This window comes from Coturnix japonica, chromosome 4 (assembly GCF_001577835.2).
Source record: "Coturnix japonica isolate 7356 chromosome 4, Coturnix japonica 2.1, whole genome shotgun sequence".
NCBI classification, from domain to species: domain Eukaryota; kingdom Metazoa; phylum Chordata; class Aves; order Galliformes; family Phasianidae; genus Coturnix; species Coturnix japonica.
The window spans coordinates 40532980-40558939 of record NC_029519.1 but is presented as its reverse complement, the minus strand read 5'-3'; the positions used below and the strand labels follow the sequence as shown (position 1 = coordinate 40558939).

At 41.5% G+C, this 25960-nt stretch overlaps 1 protein-coding gene across 3 annotated transcripts in view; it reads right to left on the bottom strand.

The window, feature by feature from the left end:
- Positions 1-25960, bottom strand: part of RASGEF1B (RasGEF domain family member 1B) — an 84199-nt gene that overhangs the window by 22675 nt on the left and 35564 nt on the right. The window contains exon 1 of one of the 3 annotated variants that reach the window (XM_015861794.2): positions 741-868. The exons of 1 other annotated variant lie outside the window; for it this stretch is intronic. The gene's annotated coding sequence lies outside the window, so the exon portion shown is untranslated. Of the gene's footprint in view, positions 1-740; positions 869-25960 lie in introns of those variants that run through there. One more of the 3 variants, XM_015861796.2, reaches the window with a different exon arrangement.

Sequence of the window (25960 nt, the reverse complement as noted above, 5' to 3'; positions counted from 1 at the left end):
CTGCTCCAGCACTACAGCACAAACTGACTGCAAACTCATGATGGTTCGACGGCTGGACTAAATTATCTTACTAAGACCCTTTTCAACCGTAATGACTCTACTACCCTAAAGAAAGATAAAAATTTAAAGCCCTCCAATTCAGAAAGAAAAGCTCTGCAGCATGAACCGTGTGGTGCTTCTTATGCCTCTCCTCTCTGCGACACCTAGTGCCTGGTGCTCAGGAAAGCTGAGAGCCACAAAGCATCCCCACCATCAGCAGAGACAGCATCTTCAGCCCCAAATGCTACAGAACTCTTTCACAGCTGATCAGAGGGCACCAGTTCTACTAAGTTTTAAGCATGAAGCTTGGTAGCAATTTTTCCAAAGGGAACATCAAAACTGAAGAGCCCAGGTAGTAAAACACAGTGAAGAATCCACCTGCTTGATACTGTCAGCCCTAAAATCCTAAGATGACACTCATAGCATCAATTAACAACGTAATCCATGCACAACTCCTTCCAGCCTTCACCACAAGTTAAACGAGCGTACAAAAGGAAACTTCCAGGTTTTCAGCACTCATTCCTTTCTGATGGGACTCCAGCTCCCGATACACCAACCCCTGGTCAACCAGCACCTGATCCGCCAACACTTTCTACTTGTTATCACAAAGAGCCGGGTCTCGCCTCCAGCCCCCACCTACCGCAGCACCGCGTCCCACCCGCACCACAACGACACATACATACACAGAGCTCCAGACCTACCCGCAGGCGTCCGCCGGCGCTCCGGCACCGCTGCGCTTCTCTCTCGAGCAGACACCACGCTCCAGCGGCAGCGGGGCCGGCTGGAGGCGGAGCAGCGGAGGCGGAGCGGTGCAGACCTCGCCCCGACGCCTGAGGGCGGAGCGCAGCCCGGCGGTGCGGAGGGAGGGATACGGGGGAGCGAGGGGAGGGTGAGGGATGCTGCAGCGCCTTGGCTGCTGCGCTGGAAGCTGAACTGTTTCTCGCGCTGTCCCAACGGCCTGAGAGGACTGGGCTTGCCCAGCATCTTCCAGGCGGGTAGCATAAGCTGGACCATTTACATATGAAGCTATGTACAAGTAGATGTAGCAAATAGAGTCACACTTCTGATAAACTCATTTTTCTAGAAGGAAATACTTTGAATGTCAGTTTTTAAAATAATTGAGGTGGTAAGCTAACTGATAGTAAAGGGACCCCTGTACCAATCCCCTTCTGAGACTGGGGCTTGGCAGATATGTTTGCGGCTCCCCAGAGCATTCAAAAAATGACGTGCACATCCTGAACTTCAGGATTTGCACCAACACCCATCCTGACCCTCTTGTCAGCGTCACCATGTGATACAACAAAATGACACTGGAGAATAATTTCTGCATATGACACAAGGTCAAGTCAGAGGCCCCAGCAGTCACACACATTGCTTTGTCCTTTTCCCAGTGTGACAAATGTCAGGGGTTGGTGCTAACTATCCCTCCTGAGCTAGAGCAGAGCCCAGTAGTAGTCCCAGCTCCATTTCCTGTCTGTAACAGGTTTCCCAGTGCAATACACTATTTAATCATCTTGCTTCATTCCTGCTTGCCTTACCAATCTCTTCACCAGCCAGCACTTGTTGGCACACGTACAAGAAATCTCTGAGAAAAAGATCTAGATTTCACCCAGATAAAGGATTTCCCATTTCTCCTTTTGCCTTGCTCATAAACGACACATTGATTTTCTCTTCCCCTCCTCTCCTATATTTTAAGACACAACCTTTGACTTTAAGCTGAAATACTCTTCTGAGGTAGAGTGTGGGCTTGCTAGTGGAGATGGCTGCCCAAGGGGAGATGTGAGGAGCCAGTGCAGTGCCAATGAATCAGCGCTGCTGCAAAACTGGCAAATGCTACAGCATTGGGCAACTAATGTAGTTTGTCTGCTGGCCTGCAGCAGTGCAGGCGGTTATGAATAACTTGGCAAGAGTTCAGAGGAGGTCACAAATTGCAGGAGGTGAGAGAAACACAATTACGAGTCAACATGCCAAGCACAGGGCATGCCCAATCTGGATTGCTCTAATGCTGTACTTATTTGTGCTTACTATTTTTACAAGGTACTGGTTATAGCAGCAATGCATTAAGGAAATCAATCTCAAACAAAAACTAAAAAAACAAACCCACCCTAAATGGGAGTGAATTAAATTAGATCAATACACACTAAATGCAATTGCTGTTCTATGTTCTCCTGCAACAAAGACCTGAGTCCACAGCTGGATCTGCTGGTATCAAAGCTGGTGTTTATATTGGGCTTTAACACTGACCCCTCCAACGCTGTGGAAATATACCACAAAGTCACACTGTAAATCCAACCTCTTCATTGCCCATGGGCTTATTAAAAAACCTGATCCAAAGTCTCATCTTATCTCCACTGTTATTATTACTGTAAAAATGTATTTTTAAAGGGAACGTGACAACAATGTGAAAACTAAATGTTTTGCTTCAAACAACTGACATTTTAGGAGTGAAGAAACTATTGTATCTAACAATCATTGCTAATCCCTAAGCAAGCAAAAACTTCCACACAGGCCAATGGTAACCAGCCTCCTGACCCACTCCAGAAAGTGGGTTCACTCACCAGTGCTGATAACAATTGCCTTAGAAGGCAGAGTCTAACTCCCAAAATTTCAATGCTTGAATAGAATGGAAATGTATTTTTTCAAGATAATTTAGGTTACTTTTCTGATGACTGACAGCTCAGCTGATAAGCCTCATATCAACATATTCTCTGAAACTATCTAGTGTTTCTCCAAGGCACGAGAATCAAACAGCATAGAGAACAGGGGGAAAAAAATGAATAAAATCTAATAGTAATTTCATGACATCGTATGATGTGAGGAAATGAAACTTCAGAAAAAAACGCCATGCCTGGAAATGCTGGTAGTAAATACTGAGATGTTTTAACTCTGCGCATTCCCTGTTGTGGACTAACTTCCACTGTGTGCACAATATGAAACAATCAGCTCAGCTGCTGGCTGCCTGCTTCAGCTCCAAAGGAACCATCAAAGAAGGAAGAGAAAATGGTTGATGTCCGTTCTTTTTATATTTTAACGCTTGCTGTTGTGTAAATGTCTCAATCTCTGCCCTGTGGTTTGCAGCACTTCCCTGCATGGAGCAGGAAGACATCAGGTTTCATTTAAGCTATGTGTTTGTTCATATTGAACTTGAACTAGGATCATATTAAAAACAGATCACCAATCATTTAATAGCTATTAACACTTGCCAAAACTAACCTGTGGTTTTAAATGAGAGGAAGGTCAAAGTAAATGAAAAGTAGCATTTAACTCACTGCAGAGAAGTCAGTGCATAATATGCATTCGACAATTTAAAAATGCTCAGCAGAATCCCATACACAGCATATTCTCGATGCAGACTTATGAAAAGATTTAGAGTTTGAATTCATTTATCTCAAATTCAAAAGTAAGCACTAATCTGGCAGTATCAGCACACACATTTAAATCCACGCTCAGAACTCCTGCTGAAACTGTTGAGACATCTGCACCAGTAGAATGCATTTGCAGAACCTGACACCAAACCTCTCATTTTGGTTTACAAAAAACTGCTTCAGGTTTCATTTACGATGTACATCTTTGCATTCCGGGGTGGGGGGGGGGGCGCTAAGCCCAGCAGATCACTTAAACCTTGCCATCCAAATTGAAACTAAGCATACACTTCTATGGTATGACAAAGGAGGATTTAATCAGTGTCTTATCTGCTTTTTTATGATTTAATTAAAAATATTCCTTCTTACAGACTTTCTTAGGTATATACATTAACTATCTATATAATGTGTTTTGTGACAACAGGCTTCAGGAGAGGCCAGGTAATGGATCTCAGTGCTTCTTGGAAAGGCTCTGCCAGGATGACCAAAGCAGAGCACAAACCTATCAAATTCTGTACTGTGTTGATGTTAATACAATGAGAAGCCACTGGTTGCTATGAAAAATGTGAAGAGTTAGCTTATTTAAAAATATAGGAGGAGAAAATGGCTTCATATCCTTTCAAGTGAGTATAACTTAACTTGTATACTCACAGTATACAAGTGAGTATAAATTGTTAGGGCTGCTTTACAAGTCTGAAACCATCAAAAAGAGTACAGCGCAATGCCGGTTGTATCACAAGTTCCTGATGTCCCTTGTATGCTAACACAGGAGGCACACAAAGTAATTCCAGCTTTGTCTGGCTTAGATCTGATTTGTTACCTCCTAAGCTGTTGATTCACTGCTGCCACTTGCATTATTGATGGCTTGCATTTAACTAACCCCAAGTGAATAAATGGTCCAGCGTCAACTAGATTTCCTGTTTCTTTGGATAAAACTTCCCCCAATGTATCTTACAAATAAATCCTCTCACTGGTACTCTGCTTTGTCCTAAAGATGAAGAAACTTTTTCTAAGGGCAATTATTAGATTTTTAAACTGTTGGTAATAGCTCTCCTCCAGGACCTTGTCTGATGATACACAGATGGAGTATGAATACAGGAGAAGTTGGAATACCAAATGCTATCTGACTCTCTCTTGTTGGATGCAAATGATTCTTTGTCACCACCACACACCCTGGTTTTTAAAAGCCCCAAGCCCCTCCTTTACTAGCGTTGTTCCAAGGCTGGATATTAGGATCTTTATTTTTGTTTAGTACTGATTTAGGGTTGCTGTTGCTGGAGGCTTTCCCTGACTCACCAGACAAGGAACCATTTCCATCCTCACCCACTCTTGCCTCCACCCTTTTCTTCTTTCAGCTGCCATCCTCTCCATCCCACCTGACAGCCTGCAGCCATCACCCTGTGAATAGTAAGTCATTTCCTCATTGACAGCCTCCCATTTACTCTGACATCTGTCAGCCCTCCCTGACACTTGAATAAGCATCAAGACATTAACAGTCTGGCACAGGTTTAGAGTTGGAATAATAATAAACCATCCCTTCTTCTGCATTTTCCAGCATACATAAACCCTGCCTGGAATGGCGAGCTGGAGTAGAGCCTCATGCTGCAAATGTAGTGAGAACAAAACTGTCTCGATTTTAAAAGATTATCAAAATGAGGAAATGATCCAGCCTTGTTTGCTTAAAGCTCATGCTGGCACATGGTTTATTTCTCCTGTGCACTGACTTCTCTGTTATTTAGATCCTGCCTGACGCAGCAGAGTGCCCCCCAGCTCAAAAGCCACTCTCTTCCATTGCTTCCAACCACACCAAACATGCCAGACTCCCTTGTGCAGGGAATTCATCCTCTTAGCCTGCAGCAGTGATGGCTCTCAGACAGACCTCAAAGCGCCACTTCTGAGCAGCTTCTGCACCAGATGACTTCCAGGAAAGCTGGTGTGCCTCCCAGATGTTCAGTAAACATGACAGTGCCCTCTACGTGTCTTTGGATGGAGTTCAGACATCTCTACCCACAATTAGCACACACAAAGGATTCAAAGGCTTTCCACACCACAACTTTTGTTTTCAAATAGGATTAAAACACACACTTGCATTTCCCTCTGCTTGCTATTTTGTGAAGGGAGCTAGAATGTTTTCTACCACTACTGGCTTACAATTTAGCAGAAAAGACAGGTGAAATGATGTCAAGAATCTAAGAAAACACTGCTAGTACTTCAAAGGTGTTACTTCAATTATAGATCAGCAAGGGCAAAAAAAAAAAAAAAAAAAGGAAGATTTATTACAGATGAAGGCAGCTTGATGGCCTGTGTTAAAGGCATTCAGTGAGTGTCTTCTGCCAAGTTCCAGAGAACGCATCTGCATTTTCATAACTGTCACCACCAAGGGATCCAGCAGCCACAAGGGGAATAGCTTTCCTATGCTGTGAGTATTTGTAAGAAGCTGAAAATCCCTGAAAAGTTTATCTGAATTATTTCAAAGACTACGCTTTCTTCTCCTAGCAGCTTCCTCATTTGTGAATTTCCACAGGCAAGAGAGAAAGCAGACCCTGGCACATTTCCCCATCTCCACTGAACTGAAAGCTTCCTGCTGTGTCTCCAGCTGTCCCCTGCAGTTTCCAGGGGTGAGGAGAATCACAAAGCCCTGCGGAATAAAATTGTACAGGAGCTGCCGCCCCTTCCTCCAGCATGAACAACAGCAAAAAGCAAGATGGCAATCTGTCTTTCAGCCTCCAACCCCCTTTGTAGCATGGTCTCTGGATCCCTTACTTGGTGTAAGGACAAGCTTCTCATCCATTTAACTCCTTAGTGTTTCATTTTATTAAATAATATTAATTTGAAATCAGTTTAAATGTCAGTTACTTGAGAAAAAAAGAATTCAAACCAGTCACTCTTGCAACTGAAGGAATAGTGAATGCTCAAAATGCTTGTCTAAATATGGTTTAGCGGGCATATTTTTACACTCAAGATAGGCTGCAGCTCGTCTGCTATGTCAGTTCACCAGCTTTCAATGGCAGCTTGTTCTTTTTTCCCCCTTATAGTATACTAAAACCTACAGGCACTCTGCCAGAAACCAAGATTCAAATTCTGCAGGCTGCTATGCACACGCTTACATTAACAGGAGCTGACCCAGGAGAGACTCATTAAACATTTACACACTTCAGTCTGAGCACATGAATGTAGGTATGTAGGGCAAGGCTGAAAGGAAAGGGATTTGCACTGAAGGGTACTGTCCTCCTCCTGCTCACAATGAGGTTTAAAATTCATCACTGTATTGTCATTGACCTAGGACAGATGTACTATTCTATCACAGACAATACATATATTTTAAATAGTAGTTTCTATTTCATGGTTCTAACTAAATACAATATTTTCCACAAAATAACTTCAATTTACATCCCTTTCAACAGAAAACTGATTTTTTACCATTAGTCAAAAAGCCACCTGCAATCTTTGCTCTACTTACTTCTAAGGAATAAACACCAATTGCTAGACTAAGAGCTTGCTCTGCACCTTCCTTTATCCATCACAGGGGAGAACTTGGCTAAATTCAGATTAAGAAATAAAAACAGACTGCTTAGGATAACTGATGTAAGAGAGAATTTTCTACTGCAAAATTAATAACTACTCTTTGAGGGACGCCAGATGAGCAGGTGGCATCCCATATAGTCATGCAGAAATTTCTGCTTCTTTCAGCACACAAAAGCACGTGATGGAAGCCCAAAAGGGTTTTTGCTTTTGCTGACAGTCAATGCTGATTTCCACAATCTCCTTCACTTCTCTTTCTCTGCCTGTGCATGGCCAGGAAGGGGCGTATGGGCCTCATCTCACAGTATTTGCTTATACAGATCAATGTTATCCTTAAATGCATTCTCCCACAACAAAAAGCTTTAAGAAGTATTCCACCTTGGAAGAAGGAAGTCGAATAAACAAGAATAGACTGGGTAAAATGAACTTCGGCCACAAAAGCAACAACAGGGGATAATTAAGAGGGGCAGGGGGAAACTGCAGCTCCTAAGAGGAAATCAGAGATCATTATGTGCAGTTTTCACTAATCCGTTTCATCACTGTTTAAGCTCTATACAGCTGGGCTGCAATCACACAAGAGAAGAACCAGCAAGAAACAGTGTGAAATCCATCTAGAGCTGTGTGTGTTCACAAAAATAGAGACAGAAATACAAAATACATCCCCAATCCAGTTCCAGCAGTTAGCAGTGTTTACAAGCACCTCCTATAATTGCAGACCCCAAACTACAGAGCAACGAGCCAAGCTATACCAGGACAGCCTCTTAAAAAAGTAGTGATGACAAGGAGAAGTGAAGGTTACGTCACCAGTAGGTGATCATTCCATGATTTCATTATGTAACCTGATCAGAGAAGGACCTTCTCTGGGTTCTGATGTTTAAGAAGGCCATGAAGTTTGTGGTGAACACTTGAAATGTTACTGAGAAGACTTTGCTGTACTCATCTATGCTATGTGTCTTGTAGTTTTCCCTTCATGAGTCTTGAAGGTACACAGGTGAAGTACTGCTCAGTGAATTCATGTGGGCTCATGTGGGAAATAAATGTCAGATCATCACTGGTCCAACTCCTGAGACATCAGCCCTCCCAGAGTGAGCTCTTGCTGATGCTCATTTCAGACAAGAAATGTACGTGAAGAATTCAGATAGCCCCAAACCTGTAGATTTCAACTGGTGTTAAAACTGGCATTACAAACTGAGTCCGAAGGAGTGAAAGAACATCCCCTCTCCCCCTCCTTTCAATAATTCTCCTATTTACCAGTATCATCCTGAATGGAAGAGAAACTGCAAATGAAAAAACATCAATAATTAGAAGATCTTTTTGTTGTAGGAACCAATAACTTTAAATTGCAGCCTCTGCTACAACAAATAATTCATCTACATAGTCAATGTTAGAGAAATTACTTCAGAGAGCAGTCATGTGGACTAAAAGCATTATTTAATATGGCTGCCAGAAAGCCCTTCATAAAAATTCATGACTGCAGCAGCTGGTTTTAGTTACCCTGAGACTTCTTGTGTGTTCTTCTATGAAAAGCAGAGAAACCATGTTCGACGTTTATCAAAAGAGCTGTGCTTGATGTCACTGTGGTGCACAAGGGCAAGGCTCCCATTACCAACTGTTTCAGGGCTGGTTTTTCTATCAGCAATAGCTTGGGAACATCATTCCAGTCTGCTCTTCTGACCTTGTTTCCTTTCTTGTTGAAGCCCTACAAATGATTCCTTTCCACTTACCTCCCTAAGAAGCATCACAAAGACCTGCTTCAAACAGCAGATGAAAATATCAGTGTGAAGCAGAGGGTTACTGCCTCCCAAAGCACACTACTCAAAAATGGAGAATAGGTGATGAAATAGGTGATGAATTCAATTTGTCTCAGATTGCACATATTACAAGCATTCTTTGGAAATGAGCACTGGCTATTAATGCAGTCAGAAACTAATCAATGGGAAAATGAATCCTGTGGCTCCCACGTTTTTCCTGCAGTCTCACTAAAGATGAGGACTGCGAGTTTCTATAACAACACTTGATAATAGGTAACTTCTTACCTACAGTAGGTAGACAGAAGCTTCAGGTTGTTTTCTTTCTTCTTCAAGCATTTATGTGTATTTCCAGTTCTGGCCTGCATCGAGCATGCAAGTTGACCACATTGCCTTGAATAACATGATTCTCTCAGCATCCTCCCTCAACTTCCTTCATTCTTTCCTCATCATACATTAAGGTATATCTATAGAACAGCTAACAGTATGTTCCTGAAAATCACTTTCCTGACATTCTTCTTTTTATTTGCCCTCTTAAATTGCCTTTTTTTTTTTAATTTTAAATTTGTTATTCTCATGTATCTTTTTAATAGGAGTGATTTGTAACCCGTGGAGAACAATTTACTCCTGTTTATGTCAGCATTAAAATTCAAATAGGCAGACCCTTTCAGAAGAGGTTTGCTATAATTATGAGATTGGTTTCTCCATCCTCTGCTTTGTGGCATTGCTGTAATAATGGCTATTACTCTGAACACTGAGAAACTGTGGCAATTTCCAGTCTCTTAAAGTGCTTTCAACTGATGTAACACACTGATTTAAAGAATTCACCATACTGGAATTTAGGAAGCAACACTGAAAAATAAAGCATACTTTTTTTTTTTTTTAAACCTTCTTACTGTCTGTTAAGTCTAAAATAGCTGTCCTGCTGAGAGATCCAGCTTAATATTAATGATTATTATTCTACTGACATCGCAGTGTTTCTTATTTTTAGGACATTTGTGGTTGTTGAGCTACTATTTGAGAACCCAGAGAAATCTCTTGTTGGTCTCCAGAAATATACAAAACTGCATGGAGTGGACTTCCTCTAGAGTTATTTTCATTGAAACATGACATCTTATTCAGAAGTAATTTCTTAAAAATAATTTGTTCATATTTGAGCTAGTTGTCTTTCTCTCATGCTTTGTTGTGACATGTGGATCTGATCAGCACCCTAATCCCTTCTGGATATCACACAGTTGCCTTGCTCAGGTTTTACCACCCCACTGCAAACTTCCTTTTCATTACTGACTTCCTTTGGTTTAATAACTCCCTCCCCTCTGTCTGCATTTGGGGCACAAAGGGAAAGTTTTATGTCTGCAACTCAGACTGAGCGGTGCACACTCTTGAAAGCTGCACATCTGGCTCCTAGGATGTGAGCTGTGGTGGGGCTCCAAAAGCTATCCTTAATGCTTTCAGTACCATAGGCACCAGCCTCAGGCATCACTCCTTCAGCTAATGCTGGTTTGTTCTGCAGTGCCAAAGGGCCAATCTGGACATGCAAGAAAAAGAACACAATGTGGAGATGGATATGCTTCTGTAGAAATAATGCCTAAGAGCTGTTCTTCTCAATCTCAGCCCTGCTTGTTGCAGGAAATGAATACCGCTTTGCTAACAATAGTGCTAATTAACTGTATCCCTGAGCAGCTCAATTTTTCTCCAGTTTCCAACTGTCTCCAAAATCACCCGGGTAAGTCCCATGTCAGCTGCCCTCACCACAACAACTGCTGCTGCTATTCATGGTACAAAGAGGAACCAGTGAAATAAGAAATGGGTTATGAAATACACTTGCTTCAATGAAAGACAAAAAAATTTGCTAGACAGCACAGAAGCAGCTTTCCTGACAAAGCACACTGCTGCCAAGTATCCTCATTTTCCTCCACATGTTTAAAGATCCACCTGCCAAAATATGATTCAGATACAGACTGACAGAAGTAAGCTTAAGATACACTCAGAAGTCTTAATTCTATTTTTGCATCAAGAACCATAGACTCATTAAGGTTGGAAACAACCTGTAAGATCATCTAGCCCAACCACAACTCATCTCCACCATGCTCACCAAATATGTGTCTCAGTGCCACACCTCCTCCTTTCTTGAACACCTCCAGGGATGGTGACTCCACCACCTCCCTGGGCACCTTGTTCCTATGCGTTGTGACTCTCAGAGAAGGAATTCAGAAACCTTCCAAGGTATGGACTGAAAGTGGGAAATGCCAACCTAAAGAGTGAAACACATATCTACAGATCATCTGATCCTGTCAGATCCACCTGACTCACAGGCATATAAATGCAGTGATCAAACCAAAGTTACCTAGCCTGGATAGCATATTTTTCAGTTTTCACTCTTGCTACACTTAGTGGTTCCCAGGATCTTTGCATTTCATTGCATCATGACTATAATCACAGAACTTTTCTATCTGTGTAGTCTCTTGCTGCTCATATTTTTCTGCTGGTGTAGGCCCAGATCTCTCCAGGCATCAGCAGGTTTATCAGAGTTCACCCCTGGACTTTCAAGGGCAGAAATTCTGGATGAATCTCCTAACCTGGAAACCACTCTTCATTTTATGTCATCTATGTTGTACTCTATTGAGCAATCAAGTAAAAGTCAATACTGAAGAACCATTGTCTCATATCACCAACTACAAGCTGGGGGTAAAACATCTTACTCATAAGGGCAAATGACACGTAAGCAACAAGAACTTCCCAAGGGAAGAGCCACCGTGGACCTATGTTCATGTTACCTGCAAGTCACAAAGTCACATCTGCTGAAGTCCCAGTAAGCAATAAGATGTTAATAAAACTTTTAACACGGTGTCTTCAAGAACACTTAACACTGTCCCATCTTTGTGCAAACACAGACGGTGAAAGCATAACTACAGGAAAGATAACAAACTGCCCTTGGAGGTCTTAAATGCAGCTTCCTAACTATATAAATTCAAATATAATGTAATTTGATATAATCCATCACTTCTTCCAGTCTTTGCCCCATGTGGCTGAACTGGGAGTCACAACAACTGAAAGATAGGGGGGGACGGGGGGTATCAGTGAAGGTTACTCTTACTACTTAAGACTGTAAATAGATACGGAGACAAAAAATGAACACATATCAAACTTCTTGCCATTCTGAAGACCAAGAAAGATATAACAATTTGAGGAAGTCTCTAAAGAAGACTAGGACATGAAAAAGCAGATGTTCTCCTTTACTTCCCTCTGATTTTGGTTTATGTTGCACGTCATTTTCCTTCATAACCAATAGGCTTGATGCTGATTGCACAGAAATCTCAGGGCTGTTCACATTTTAAGAACTCCGGAAATGGTTTGCTCACAATTCTGACACTTATAAACACCAAGAGAAGTTACCCTGCTGATTTAATGATAGTTTTCTCCTTTAGAGTACTGCCTTACATAGAATCCTTCGCAGGACTATCAGAATACTCACAACTAATTTTTTCCAATAACAGTTTATTAATCATCTTGTCCAAGCACATATATTGGCAGGCACTTCTGCACTGGTTGAAATGAGGAAGTGCATCTCAACAGTAGCCATGCTTCGACACATATTTGCCTCTGAGCTTTTACAGAACGGGGCCACAATATGAACTACTTTTGCATTTCAAAGGAAAGCTAAGTGCTTACTAGAAAGTTCAAATCGGTCCAGAATTTGATATAATCCAAAACTGAATAGTTACAATAAACAAATACTACCAAGCAATCTTTTGATTTGGAAAGTAAAACAGTTTCTCAGGGAAAATTATATATATATTATAAAAGCTCCATAAATGCATCTGAATTTTGCTACAACAAAGACTGGGCTTGCAGAACCCTGCTACTGATGGTTGATAAAAGGAACAAGAAGTAGTTATCTGGTATTTCAGGAAGAAATACAACTCATAAGGTTCCTTTTAGCTATGAAATGCACATACTTAATCCAGTATTCAAAGAGGGATGACCTACACAGAACCTTGATCAACCAATTTGACAGCTACCAAATACACCAGCACTTAAATTTTAGTTACAAGCTGCAGTTTGTTTTTGCATCACAGACAACAGCTTCACAACTTCATTGGTTTCTGATTAACATCAGTAAGAACATCTCAACCTATATAAGCATGAAGTGCTAGAAAAAATAGTGAGGGCTTTTCCAAGGCTGGCAACGTTTAGCACAAACTACTTTCAAAACACAGTAGAAATATTCATTCTTGCAGGAGACATGTCAAGAAGAGCTGTCATTTCAAGGTCTAAAATAGTTGGAAAAATGACAACTCCCCTGCAGCTCATGTTCTGTCTTAATTTAGCTCAGCAGCAAGAAGTTTCTAAAATGGATGCCAGGCTGCACCAAGGTCTGTTGTACCACAAGTAACTGTCTTGCAGCAGAGACAAAACCTAAATCATTTCAGATGCATTGCTACAATTATTGAACCAAAAGCTGACTCATTCGGAATTTTTACTACAGTAACTTTCTAAGTATGCAATAGACTGATGTACAACAGCTACTTCCTCAGCAAGGAATTTGGAGAAATGGAAACTGAAAGGAAGAGCAGAGCATCATATGATTAAACTTGTGAGACTCTGAGAAACAACGATGCTAGTTCTTGAGAGAAGGAACTAAAACCAGATAAAGCGTTCCTCACTACAAGAAAGCAATCGAACAATTCCACCTTTAGACAGCTTCCCAGGATCTAGAAACCAGAGCCTGGTGGGAAAACCACCTTTTTTTCCTTATTAATCTAGTCGCCTTTGTGGTTTGTAAGCCTTGCAGCTAATGCATTAGAGGTGTTTTCATGTCTTTGCAGTGCTCTCAGGAAGAGAAGTGTTCCATGCCCCAGCCCATTGCTCTGCACTGGTGTTAGAACAAACACAAAGTATACTTCATACTGATAACAAAATTAGAACCAATGCATAGCATCATAAAAAGGAACCAGGCAAGGCTCTTATTGACACCTTTCTTGCCTGGCCTCAGGTGAGCAACGCTCACACAAAAGTTAACTCACACCACATGGTAGAGGACATACCTGACACTGCTACCAGAACATCAGCAGGAGGGTATCAGCTAATAGCAACTAACACAGAACTGCACTCCCTTTATGTTCCGTGGCTTTGCTCTGAATCAACCCAGGCACTGTTAACTTGTCAGCTTTCAGTAGCTATGTGTGGGTGTTGGGGAAAAAACATCACACACTGCTTTTATCCAGAAAAAACAATGTATAAACATTCTGAGAGTGGGAAAATGCACATCTCTTCTCCATGTCCTTCTCCCCTTAATTTCATCAGTAAAAGCTATCTATCTTCTTGGCAGGCAAATTGTTTTTATGCTTTGAAGTCTGTCTTTGTTTCAAAGGCAAGGATTTTCTTCAATAACATACAAGAGATGCAAACAGACTGACAAAACAGAGGGCTCACTAGGGCCGATGCTGAAATAACCTTTCAAACAAGCAACTTCTTGGTGTTGCTTTACCCTCTAATACAGGAAATTTAGTTCAGTTTCTCATACAAAGTACCTTTGGGCCACAAGACAAACCCTGATTCCTTAGTGCAGTTGTACTAATTTTAACCACAAGCAGCTTGTAATCACTGCAATACCTTCTGCCTACGACTGTTAAGAGCATTTGACAGTGATGCACTGAGTGGTGAGCTGCATCATTACTGGGAGATGTTCCACCTCATCATCATTGGATCTTCCTGACAGTCAGTGTCACATTTCCTATGGCTGTTTGATCACTCACACCAGGCCAAATCTGTACTAATTCACTTGAGGTCAGCAGAAGTCCTTCAGCACCAAAATGCTGCAAGCAATATAACCAGCAACCTTCAAGCTGTGCATGCGCAGAAGATCCAGTGAAAACTTACCTCAAACTCAACAAATGGAGCCAGGAGCCTTGCTTCTGTGACACAGTACCTCATTAAATTTCCCATGCATACAAGGCTCTTAACTCCAGCAGCATAAGTATTTTCCTCTCAGAAGTATGATCTGTAGCATGAAGAATTGCTAAGTATGTTCTTACCGAGAAGAAAGTATGATTTGAGAAGCTTTCCATATCATGATTTACTTTGAGGAAATAGCACAGTCAAAAAGTCTTTACAGACAACCCCACTGCATATGCTCACACATGCTCTCCCAGGACGTGACACTTAGGAACATGGTTTGGCAGGCTTGGTGGTGGTGGGTTGATAGTTAGTGATCTTTTCCAACCTTTAATGACTGTATGACTCTATGGCAGACATACAGTGGTGCCTCAAGGAGTGGATTCAAGGCTGTTATCAACAGGTAGCTGGAACACATTCTGTTTTTGAGCCCAAGGGAACTTTCTGATGTATGCATCACCCCATACATGTTTTCTTCAGAATATGAAGCAGAGGCATGCATGTGATAAACAGTAAACTGAAGGCACATTTGGGTCATATGAGTCTGATGTGAAGAGTGAAGCAGCAATGAGACAAGAGAAATCATCCCTGATCTATGTTTTACAGGATCCTGAGAAGATCAGTATAAGCAGGGCAGCCTTGACTGGCAGATCTTTCTTTTTCCGAGTGCATATAAATAAAATGAGCCAAAGTTATATCTTCAAGTCAGGCAGCATTCAAGCTTCAGCGCAGCCAAGGATATCCTTTTAACCCAAGAGTACAGTATCTGTCTGTAACGAAGTCTCTCGGGTGTTTTGTTCATTCCTGCAGTGTTTTTACAGATGGAGGCCAGAAAGCATCCAGCAGGACAGATCCTAACACAGCCACTCCCAAGAAATAGCTAATTTTGCCTGGTCAGATGCGTGAACTTCTACAGCTTCATTAAGAAGACCGCCACACACAGAAAAAAAGTTATTTATCCCATTCATTAACTTCTTGGAATGGCATCCTACAAGGGAGTCTGAACAGTATAGAACATCAGATATTTAAAACGCAGAACTAAAGCACATTTAGGTCACAGAAACTTCCCCCTACAGTCAGAGAACAACACAGTAACAGAGTTCAGCAGGCAGAAAAAGAATACAACAGTTATGTGTTCTTGAGGAGCAAGGTTTTGATTTGCCCTTGACTCCCCTTTGCACAAGCTGATAGCACTGCAATGATATTTCACTATTTCCAAGCACAGAAATCTCAGCTGTCAAGTTCAATATCCAGGAGTTAGACAGGGAATTAACAAAAGCAGGTGTTTTCTAATACATATTGTAGTTCAGTTCTAACCCTGGAAGTCTATGTAGATCCCATGAAATCACCCCTAAATTCAAACCTGACTCCAAATGTTTACTGAGTTTCAGATGAATTTTAGATTATTGCTTTTGGCTGGAAACCATGGGAAATATGCTAACTTCTCGTGATCAGACCATAAAATGGCAATGGAAAATGAGTAGTTTAATCTGCACTTTGTTTTGAAAGGCTTGATTTCATTCAAACTCTGAGCAAAGCCCCAGCTTTTAGGAGTTCCCATCATGCAAATCCAGAAATAAAACATAAACAAAGTTCCTGAGAAATGAAACCATGGTATTGTACCCAGAACTCCTACTTCCCTTTACATATCGAGTGAAAACTACACTTTTCCCCACTGATTTCCACGTTGTTTTCCCAACTTTATATATTGAGACCCAGATCCACTCAAACACTGTCTTTGCTGAGATCATGATATGTAAACATTGGTTTGGGGATTATTTACACATTTGCTTTGCTTTCTTAAATCTGAAAAAAGAAACATCAGAGTTTGCTTTGCAGTTAAGGGATGAGTTTGGCAACTTTTTTTTTGTTGTTGAAAATTAATCGTAGGGGACCCCATCACACTTCTCTTCTTGTAACCAATATTTATGATAATACTGAAGACAGAAAACAGTCTGTTTCCCAGTGGCTGTACACAGTCTGCAAGACGATAAAGCCTCACGTATGTCCACAATACAAACAACATTACACTCGTGATATGCCAGGGAGCCACACTGAAAGGAGATAATGATAGAACTACAGACTTAAAAGAGCCCTCCAAGACAGAGTATGCTGGGTGACCCTTGCCCCAAGTATCTCTTGCCTTAAGGCTTTGTTGGCAGCACATCTGACTGCATTCTGGTCCCAGACAAGAGCTACATGAATTAATTCTTGCATCTGGATGTTTTGCAGCCAGTTTTATAGGCGATATAAGTATTGATACAAACACAAAGATCAGTTCAAGAGATATGACATGCTGTCTGAATGACCCCAAGAGAAGGTGTGAGGGGTGGAAGATGAGAGTGGGCTTTATATTTTCTATGCTTTGAATAAATAACTTTGCATTCAGTCTGGTTTGACTTAAGATATAAGTGGCAAGGCCACTGATAACACCAACACATTACTTGAAGGCAAGGCCTTGAAGCACAATGCTGTGTATTTGGCTGGCTGAAAGCACTTCCATTGTGCACTATGGAACACCAGAAAATAGCAGGTGGTGACACTGTGCCACGTGCTCAGCCATATGGGTAGCTCATATTACTGAAAATGAGCTACAAGGAAACACATTCACAGAGGCTGGGAAAAGCAGTGGAGATCTCTGGAAAGTAACAAAGACTTCAGGGTATGTTTACATCCTGAGAACCAAAGGAATTTTTGACAGTGTATGATCTGCTGTACATAGAGTACCTCTGCAGCTAAGCATCTCCTTGGCTAGGATTCCAATATGACTTGGACTCCTCCCTGGTTGAAGCGTGTCAAATGTTTCCTCAAAAACCATGTGATGGTAGTGTCTACTGAAGTGATTAGCTTAAATCACAGATGCCAAGCATGTTTCAGAACTTCTTAGAACTACTTAAAGTTCCTACACAGACCCAGAGGTCTCCAGGACCTATTTCTGTAAGAAAAGAAACTGACACCCAGAATCTTATGGGTTCCTCTGGAAGCTCAGAGGAGGAAGAATGCATCCTCAGCCACTGTCACACGCTGGTGCAGTGCCTCTGAGATCCTGTTATGGGTGGTGAATGAGAAAGCACTCTCACATCACGAGTTTCAAATGCACGACCATTAAAGTTCTGCCCAGTGTTTCCTTTCGTAATGAATGTACTTGGCTATGCAAATACTGGGTGACCAACAGTAACCTCTGGCTAGTAATAAACCAAATGATACAGGCAGTGCACCAATAGAAGCAGGAACAGTATGATGTTTGGAGAAATATACAAACCCTACACCAGTTACACTCATGCTTCCAGCTTCAGAACTGCTGCCATGCATGATCCTTCACTCAGCAGCCTCTGGGGATATTACAAACACAGCTTGTCAGAAAGACCCTTGCCCCTTCTGTTCCTCAAGGAATTATTTACAGATCCATTATGCTTCAGCTCTACAGGTCAGAATTTACAGAGGTCTTTCAGACAGAATGACACATGATAGAACTCAATTTAAGTAGTGCTACTGAAGTGGGAGGGGTGAAAAGGCCATTCTGACATTCAATAATTTTTAAAGCACTCAGGAGACTTCCAGCTCACTCTGTGTCATTATGTGCCATCATTTCTGAACTAGAAAAGACCTCAGGAAGCTCAGTTCTCTGGGGTATTATTACTGGTCAACTTGCTGTATATTTACTGTGAGCCAGCTCTCCTCACCAGAAAGCTCCCAGACAGGTTGTTGAGTGCACACTGACAGTGCCTCAGTGGTCTGCTGGGGTAGGGCCCTATTTCAAATCACAGGAGAACTTACAACAATCTAAGATATTGGAGCTAGCGCTTGTTATCTCTTCTGCCTCTACAGACATGCTACACATTGCAACTCTACGCCAAAGGCCTTTGAATCATGGTGATTTAAGAGCTCCTTAAAAAAAAAAAAAAAAAAAAAAAGCTAATCTTATGCTGGCCTTGTGTTCTTCTCCCATTCTACAGCAACAGAGCATCCTGATAGTGGAGTGGCATTAACAGACTTCTCCAAAAGGCTTTCAGTTATTTTAGCCTGGTTTGCTTGCAGTGGATTGAGGGGATCCAGGGAAGAAGGACCCTCTTTAGTTGAGTAAGTGACTTTCTGTTGTAGATGGGTGAACATTTTACTGGAGAAAAATGACTCTCAATGGGCTTTTTCCTCTGATGGATGGCTATTCTGTTAACTAGTTAATCCCCAAGATCACAGTATTCACGTGTAGGTTTCTATCTGACCACTCAAAATTTGCAGCTTTGCTTCTAGTTGTCAGCCCTGCAGTTGCTTTGGGCTACAGTTTTTGCTTTTTGAGGATAGAGGCCTTCTCTCTGAAGACCAGACATGTACCTGGCTTTTCAGGTCAACTTCCTTACATGTAAGCACAACTGCACCACTACAGATCTGATGGATAAGTACAGCCTGTCAAGCTGTAAATCTATCTATAAACTAAATCTATCTTTCTTATTCATTTCCATTTAGGTTCTTTTTATGGTCACCATTCAGCATCCCTGCCACATGCAGCTGAAGCTCCTAATTTGTATGCCACAAATGCTGCCCTCTGTTTCCACATCCTTCTCTATCACAATAAGCTGTGACAAATCTGTTATCGTGCAGCTACTTTCCACTAACAGAAACCCAAAGCTTGTTCCATTTGCCTCCCAGCAAAACACTTTGTGGCAAGCAATCTACTCCCATCAGGGTGGTACAATTAAACTACACTGCATAGCAGAGAACAAACTCCATCCTGCTCTTCAGAATTATTCAGGTTATCACTAAAATTCAGTAAAAATAGCTCAGCTGGTATTATTGAGAATTCTACTACTGATCTCCATAGGTAAAGGATTTCACACAGGCTTTTTGTCTGAAGAACTACAGCTAAGACATGGTGTAGGATATAGTCTCCCTTCCTCCCATGCATGGGCCTGAAACTTAAGGCTTTGAAGTGAATCCTCACTCCGGCTCTCACTCACTCTTCCCACACCCGGGCAGCACAACCTCCCTGTAGAACTGTCACTTATACAAAAACTTTCCATGGTCCAGACAGATGCTTGGCACATGCTATGATGTAAAACTAAGCTGTAGTATTCCTAGATGATGAATATCATGCACTCATTGTATGGCTCTCACAACACAAGCTTAATCACATACCAAAGATAAAGCCTGATTACACCAAAAGATTTTTACTCTGGTTTTAGAATAATCAGAGGCATAGCAAAATGGTTGAGTTGCAAGGAACCTTAAAGCCCATCCAGTTCCAATTCCCTGCCCTGGGCTGATCACTGCCCACCATCTCAGGACTCTCAGGTCCCCAGTGGATGGCCCTTGAGCACATACACAAATGGGGCATCTGCATCCTCTCTGGGCAGTAGTGCCATGACCTCACTACCCTGTCAGTGAAAAATTATCCTGTAAGATCTAAAAATGGTTTCCAGCACCATGGCTTTTAAAATTGCTGTTACACAAGCTTGTCTTTACCTTCCCACTCCAGACAGTGTGGCTAACCAACAGGTAAAATGGAATTTCAAACTGACCACTGACTTTCTTGAAGTATAGATGACTCATAGACAGTTATCTCTTTCTGTCAGGACACACATTCCTTTTAGGAAGGGAATACAATAGTGAGGAAGCAACCACTGCATCTTTCCTTTCTATCACAGTGACTGACAGTCACATGCCCCATTTCCTCTACCAGTTTGACCAGGCCCACTGAGCACACTGGGGTTGTCTGATTCAGAATCATAAACGTTGGAAAAGATCTCTAAAATCACCAAGTCCAACCACAGACTGACCCATCCCCACCATGTCCACTGATCATGTCTCTTAATGCCACATCTCCACAGTTCTTGAACACCTCCAGGGATGGTGACTCAACCATCTCCCTGGTAGTTCATTCCAATGCCTCACCACTCAGAGGAAATACTTTCTGATATCCAACCTGAACCTGCCCTGAAGCAACTTGATCCTATGTGGTTTTTATCACTTGGCTTACCCTGGTAGAGGAGGGCAATGGAACACATCTGGTCCTTTGTGCAAAACTGCTCTCTTTCAACTAAGTTCTTAGTCATACACTTGTCTACCTTAGTTATCCTTCCTATTAGCAACTTACAGGTGAGAACATAAAAAGTCCAAGGCATATCATCAGTACTGTATGACTAATACAAGTTCCCTTGCCTCAAAGCATTTCAGCATAAACAGAAACATACATCAGTTCACGTAAAAGCAGAGTTTTAACTCTCCTGCTATTGAAAACTAAACCATATTGACCTCAAGGCACATTCTGAGATTCTTTGTACCAAAGACACTTCTGTAGCATTCATCAGCTGGCAGCAGATGCTTCTCAAGCTTGTTTACAGAGTTGGCCCCTCCTTCTTGTTCTGACACACACCATTCTTCTCTCTCTGGACAAGGTTACTCACCCATGCTTGCATAAACTGTCCTATTAAAAACAACAGGTACATCGACAATGCATAGTGCATAACCATCAAAAGATGCAGGACTCATTCACTTCTACTACATAAAGCAACTGGGACAGCATCATAGAAGTGGACATGCAGCCCAAAACCGGCAAAATAGGAATATTTGTCTTATCCCAGACACTGTGATTGGGACAAGTGACATCTTAGCTGCACCACAGAACTACTGAAAGGATTGGACTGCGCTTGGGTAAGTGTATTCAGGAATTTTACTCTAAGTTGCACTGCAGGCAGAAATTACAGCAGGTAAATTGACACACTCAGTTTGCATAATACCATAAGAATCAAATTGCTACTATTCACAGCCCAAAAGAAAAATAATTAAGGACAAGTTGCTGCTGGCCACCTCAGCATCTTCTGCAGATTTAACTATATTTTGCTTCTGAACATTCAGTAGAATGCAGTAACATACACACTATAAGAGATGACCACATCCTTTCCTTTCTGAACACAAGTGAAAACCAGCTATACAGCACTTGACTTACTTTTATATTGTTTCAGTAACGATGCTTTAAAGCACAGTATGCAAAACAATAAAACAAAACTACAACATCTGAAAAATGAGTGTGCTTTTATTTGGCTGTTTTCCAATGATGAAACATTTGTTCTGCAATTTGAAAATGCACCTCCACTGAAAATTCCTGCAAAATCCTACATGTTTTCACACAGTGTGGACACAGACCTCCCTAGCAGAACAGGCATACACTCACCCAACGTGGTAATGCAGTAGCGTGCAATACATGAACAATGACACAAATCACAAAACTAACTCTATTCTTAGCCTCGGCTGCAGGCCAAGCAAATGGCCTTCCCCCCCCCCACACACACCTCTTCTGGAGTCCATTTAATTATTTATCACAAGCTTCCTTTGAAAGGCCTTTCTGTAGCATCTTTTTTTTGAAAGGTCATTCCATATACCATCCAAGCCTCTGCTGCTTTTTCAGCTGGGTTTCCTTTTATTGGATCCTTTGTATACCAGGGTAAATTAAAGACAAAACACATCTGCTGCAATACAAGCAGTATGTTCTTCTCCCTTGCTCTCTCAAAAAAATTTCCAGATCCAGCTTACTCCTTTCCTTCAGTAAGAGGATAGTGTTTTTCCTCTCACAGCATGAATGTTATTACTTTAACTTTTGAAGTATCTGCTAGCAGCATGCTGATTTTCTAGGGTTTAATGCAGTCTTTTTGTGCTAATAATACATCTTCTCTACCACTCCAAACACAACAGAAAGAGGCGAACAACAAAACATGATTAGAATCATCTGAAAGCACAAAAATTCTCAAATGCCACCACTACATTCAGCATTCCCTCCTACACTGCATTTTCTGCTCAGAATTAGCTGGTTAATTAAGGCAACACATAGTATGGAACTCCATCTGTCTTGCCTATTTACAATATTCCTTGCTAAGATTTTCAGAAGTGATCCTTAGCTTTTGAAAGCCATTGTATGGCACATCCCAAAAGATGGCCAGAAAGCACCTACACCTCCATAAACACAAACCACAATCATGTGGCATCAAGCAGTTGCCTCAAGCAAACAGCCACATCTTTAGCATATATTTGTCCCAAAACTCCACATTAAAAGAAAAAAGTGATTTTTCATCAGAGCACAGGGTACTCAAATCGCATAGCATTATCCTACACAATTTACTCTGAGAAAGCTGCTACTTAACAACTCAACTTTCCTAGGAGAAACGAAGTTTTCTGAATTGCATATGCCCTTTTTGTCAGTTTTAACCAAGCTTACACATCAAAAGCATAGTCTAGGCTTTTAAAATTTAGAAGGACCCTGCTCAGAAATGAATGTTTAATTTGTACTCCCATCATCAGCTTTATAGCTGTCAGAACTGTTATCTTGGAGAGCTGAGCCATTAGTGGCTTTTAGTCAGATAATTCCTCACTGACCACCTTTTAGCCTTGCTGAACAACATTCCTAACAAGCCAGGGTTTCAAAACAGAAAATCAGTAACAGAAAGTTTTTGAAATCAGAAAAACCTCAAACCCTGATAAACCCTGATCCTGCATCTTAAGATTGTGTTAAAATCACAGAACCAAGGTTGGAAAAGACCTTGAAGACCACCAAGTCTAACCACCAACCCATCCCACCATGCCCACTGACCACGTCTCTCAGTGCCACATCTCCATGTTCACATTTTGTGAACACCCCCTGGGATGGTGACTGCACCACCTCCCTGGGCAGCCTGTGCCACTGCAGCACTGCTCTTTCTGAGAAGAAATTTCTCCCAATATTCAACCTGAACCTCCCCTGGCACAACTTGAGGCCATTCCCTCTCAACTCATATTGTGCTGGTAGGAAAAAAGCAACAGGATTCCTCTCGCCTAAAAATAGACACAGGCAATAAAATGTTTCAAACCGATCTCTGAGAGTCCCCTTGGCAGTCAAAGGAAACAAACATACACTTCTCAGATGTGAATCACTTCCTTTGAAGGCAAACTTCTAAAACAGATCAGAGTGCACCTTGTAAGTGCCTGTTCACAAAACACAGAGGCAGTCTAGACGCAAAGGTATAGATTGTATAATATAGGTAAAGTGAGCAAAGCCTGATTTCCTACCAAACTGCTCCAGCATAAGATCAACAGTAATTGGTGTGACGTTACTCACAAAAGTCCCTGAAACTTCTTCGAGAAGTTCTTGCAGTTTTGATGAAGAGGACCAAGGAGTCTCCAGTCCAGTCCCACAAAGATGGATTTTAAAAACTAATTCCTTAGGGAAAATTTTAATTCATTTTCTTAAACAAAACTGAGGTACGTTTTTCAAAGAAACTCACCTTTCCTTTTCCAAATGCTGCCTTTTATTTATTCTCTGCCTGACGTTTTACTCTCTCCTCCTCCCTGCTCATCTGTTTTGTTTTTTTTTCTCCCCAGCTACTTGCATCTCCCCTTACTCAAGTTCCAGCATTGGCTTACATCTATGTTGGAGAAATGGACATTGGTTTTCACCAGTATATTTGAAATAAGCATGAACAACCCACCCAGCTTCTTTACCAGCAAAAGTCATGTTTGTATACCGCCTCTTTAACATTCAATATTCAAATGTTGTTCATAAGTAAGAGAGCATCATCAGGAAACATGTTTAATGGGCATGCCTGAGAACAACATGTATGATTCTTCCTGGAAATGCAGATCAAAAGCAGGAGTACAATTTTGGCAATGAGAGCTACGTGGGAAATACTGGATTTAGCTCTTTTTGGTATGGAGGAATGTGGTTCCTGTTGCCCTTGCTTTCTTATTTTGGAAAAAGAAAATAAGAAGAGTTTAAATGAAATCTAACAGAAACAGAAAGACATCAAGCAATTTCTCACAGGGATCTACTGTTGAAATGCTGCTGAACCCAGGCCAGAGAACAGCAAACAAAGGTCTCATGATAAATCTGATCCATAACATTCACATGCCGTGTTCCCTCTCAGCAGACAGAGCTATGTACTACAACAGAAGGGAACAACCACAGCTGGGAGTGCTACAAGCACAACAGCTCACGTGGTAACTTCAGTACCAAGCATCTCATCAGGAAGCCATTAAGAACTATTACTGTACCCAACACATTCAAAGAAAAACAGGTCTGAAGAGTCCATTGACGGTTGGACTAGATGGATCTTACTGGTCTTTTCCAACCTTAACGATTCTGTGATTCTTAGACCATAGCACTGCAGGAATATGCTACCAGGAGAAGAGAATTATATTTAGAATCATTCTGTAAACAAAACCACAGATGGTGAAAATTGTTTTCTTGCTGAAGAGGCTGCCAGCACATTGTGTGCCCTTGGAAGGGCACAGTTCCTCATGCACACCAGCTCCAGCTGATCTGCTGCCCAACACCACTCCATTTAAGCACTGTGAAGCACAGAGGAACAATGCCAAGGCATTGTCTGCCATTGCACATGGGACATGCCAACAGCCCAATCACAGAACCAGAAGTTTAAAGAACACCCCAGCAGTGACTAGCAGCTAGTTCTTAGTTATTTACCTTTTAATTGTGAATGCCAATACATCTGGAGGAATGCCAAAAGCAAACCTTTAGTGGGATTCACTGACCGAGTAAGCCAGTTTCAATCTGAGCTTTTTCAAGTGTTTCAGGATTTTCAGAATCAAATTTAAATCCTTGGCCAGAATATATACTCAAAGGCAGTAATCATGACAGCTTACAAAGCCCATCCCTTGAAATAGATGGACTGCCCTTTTGGGTTGGCAGTGGGCTGCCAAGCTCCTTTCCTTCAGCTCTCTACAGCAACATATTGTGAGGGAACAGCAGAGAGAAATCTCTCGAGCCATTTTGGAGTACATAGATATAAGCCAGCTACATAGCTATCAGTACAATTCAGATACAAAACAAGGCCCTAAAATAAACCTGTATGTACACCAGTCATCTAGTTCACACTAAAGATTTATCTCACTTTGTTCATTCCTCCACTGAAGAAACAGAAGATTAATCACATTATTTTCCTTGCAAGTTTTAGTGAACCTCCACAGCCATTTTTTTTCTGTAACTGGTGTGAATACTGAGAAAGCAGATCAATGTAGGTTTGGGAGGAGAAAGACAAATTCCTCCTGTGACTTCCATTAAGCATCTTGTTATAGGATGATGCATCACAGCATGTTTGTTTTAAATTGCTCAAAGCCCCTGGGTAAATTTAGACTGCATAAAGCACCCATTAAGACTATTTATTTATTTGTGGTAATCTGTTTACACTCAGGAAAATCTATTATTTTCTCTATCAGCTGGTTAACAAGAGAATGAGAGTCACACTCAGCAGGCAAAGCTGTTCTTCAAAATAGAAACGCCTTTTCTTTTGTCCAAAGCTTTCTTGGCATTCAAGCAAGCAGCAAGAAGAAGAAATTACTGTAACTAATAGGCATAACAATCCTGCAACCAGCCTACAACAAAACAAGAAACTACAGGTATTCACTCTGACA